Source organism: Mus caroli, unplaced genomic scaffold (genome assembly GCF_978045245.1).
Source record: "Mus caroli unplaced genomic scaffold, Mus_caroli_1 scaffold_25, whole genome shotgun sequence".
NCBI classification, from domain to species: Eukaryota; Metazoa; Chordata; class Mammalia; order Rodentia; family Muridae; genus Mus; species Mus caroli.
Genome location: NW_028227280.1, coordinates 6,480,962 through 6,484,035, shown reverse-complemented (window position 1 = coordinate 6,484,035; position 3,074 = coordinate 6,480,962).

Genomic DNA, 3,074 nt, shown 5'->3' with positions numbered 1-3,074 from the left:
TTATATTCTAAGTTTTTCAGTGCAACTCACTCATATACTATGTACTACACTGTGCGTTTCTTATATTCTAAGTTTTTCAGTGCAACTCACTCATATACTATGTACTACACTGTGCGTTTCTTATATTCTAAGTTTTTCAGTGCAACTCACTCATATACTATGTACTACACTGTGCGTTTCTTATATTCTAAGTTTTTCAGTGCAACTCACTCATATACTATGTACTACACTGTGCGTTTCTTATATTCTAAGTTTTTCAGTGCAACTCACTCATATACTATGTACTACACTGTGCGTTTCTTATATTCTAAGTTTTTCAGTGCAACTCACTCATATACTATGTACTACACTGTGCGTTTCTTATATTCTAAGTTTTTCAGTGCAACTCACTCATATACTATGTACTACACTGTGCGTTTCTTATATTCTAAGTTTTTCAGTGCAACTCACTCATATTCATATACTATGTACTACACTTTGCGTTTCTTATATTCTAAGTTTTTCAGTGCAACTCACTCATATACTATGTACTACACTGTGCATTTCGTGTAATGCGGGTTTTTCAGTAAATTCTAATTTTTTCAGTGCAACTCACTCATATACTATGTACTACACTGTGCGTTTCTTATATTCTAAGTTTTTCAGTGCAACTCACTCATATACTATGTACTACACTGTGCGATTCTTATTCTAAGTTTTTCAGTGCAACTCACTCATATACTTTGTACTACACTGTGCGTTTCTTATATTCTAAGTTTTTCAGTGCAACTCACTCATATACTATATACTACACTGTGCGTTTCTTAAATTCTAAGTTTTTCAGTGCAACTCACTCATATACTATGTACTACACTGTGCGTTTCTTATATTCTAAGTTTTTCAGTGCAACTCACTCATATACTATGTACTACACTGTGCGTTTCTTATATTCTAAGTTTTTCAGTGCAACTCACTCATATACTATGTACTACACTGTGCGTTTCTTATATTCTAAGTTTTTCAGTGCAACTCACTCATATACTATGTACTACACTGTGCGTTTCTTATATTCTAAGTTTTTCAGTGCAACTCACTCATATACTATGTACTACACTGTGCGTTTCTTATATTCTAAGTTTTTCAGTGCAACTCACTCATATAGTATGTACTACACTGTGCGTTTCTTAGATTCTAAGTTTTTCAGTGCAACTCACTCATATACTATATACTACACTGTGCGTTTCTTAAATTCTAGGTTTTTCCGTGCAACTCACTCATATACTATGTACTACAATGTGCGTTTCTTATATTCTAAGTTTTTCAGTGCAACTCACTCATATACTATGTACTACACTGTGCGTTTCTTATATTCTAAGTTTTTCAGTGCAACTCACTCATATACTATGTACTACACTGTGCGTTTCTTATATTCTAAGTTTTTCAGTGCAACTCACTCATATACTATGTACTACACTGTGCGTTTCTTATATTCTAAGTTTTTCAGTGCAACTCACTCATATACTATGTACTACACTGTGCGTTTCTTATATTCTAAGTTTTTCAGTGCAACTCACTCATATACTATGTACTACACTGTGCGTTTCTTATATTCTAAGTTTTTCAGTGCAACTCACTCATATACTATGTACTACACTGTGCATTTCGTGTAATGCGGGTTTTTCAGTAAATTCTAAGTTTTTCAGTGCAACTCACTCATATACTATGTACTACACTATGCGTTTCTTATATTCTAAGTTTTTCAGTGCAACTCACTCATATACTATGTACTACACTGTGCGTTTCTTATATTCTAAGTTTTTCAGTGCAACTCACTCATATACTTAATACTACACTGTGCGTTTGTTATATTCTAAGTTTTTCAGTGCAACTCACTCATATACTATGTACTACACTGTGCGTTTCTTAAATTCTAAGTTTTTCAGTGCAACTCACTCATATACTATGTACTACACTGTGCGTTTCTTATATTCTAAGTTTTTCAGTGCAACTCACTCATATACTATGTACTACACTGTGCGTTTCTTATATTCTAAGTTTTTCAGTGCAACTCACTCATATACTATGTACTACACTGTGCGTTTCTTATATTCTAAGTTTTTCAGTGCAACTCACTCATATACTATGTACTACACTGTGCGTTTCTTATATTCTAAGTTTTTCAGTGCAACTCACTCATATACTATGTACTACACTGTGCGTTTCTTATATTCTAAGTTTTTCAGTGCAACTCACTCATATACTATGTACTACACTGTGCGTTTCTTATATTCTAAGTTTTTCAGTGCAACTCACTCATATACTATGTACTACACTGTGCGTTTCTTATATTCTAAGTTTTTCAGTGCAACTCACTCATATACTATGTACTACACTGTGCGTTTCTTATATTCTAAGTTTTTCAGTGCAACTCACTCATATACTATGTACTACACTGTGCGTTTCTTATATTCTAAGTTTTTCAGTGCAACTCACTCATATTCATATACTATGTACTACACTTTGCGTTTCTTATATTCTAAGTTTTTCAGTGCAACTCACTCATATACTATGTACTACACTGTGCATTTCGTGTAATGCGGGTTTTTCAGTAAATTCTAAGTTTTTCAGTGCAACTCACTCATATACTATGTACTACACTGTGCGTTTCTTATATTCTAAGTTTTTCAGTGCAACTCACTCATATACTATGTACTACACTGTGCGATTCTTATTCTAAGTTTTTCAGTGCAACTCACTCATATACTTTGTACTACACTGTGCGTTTCTTATATTCTAAGTTTTTCAGTGCAACTCACTCATATACTATATACTACACTGTGCGTTTCTTAAATTCTAAGTTTTTCAGTGCAACTCACTCATATACTATGTACTACACTGTGCGTTTCTTATATTCTAAGTTTTTCAGTGCAACTCACTCATATACTATGTACTACACTGTGCGTTTCTTATATTCTAAGTTTTTCAGTGCAACTCACTCATATACTATGTACTACACTGTGCGTTTCTTATATTCTAAGTTTTTCAGTGCAACTCACTCATATACTATGTACTACACTGTGCGTTTCTTATATTCT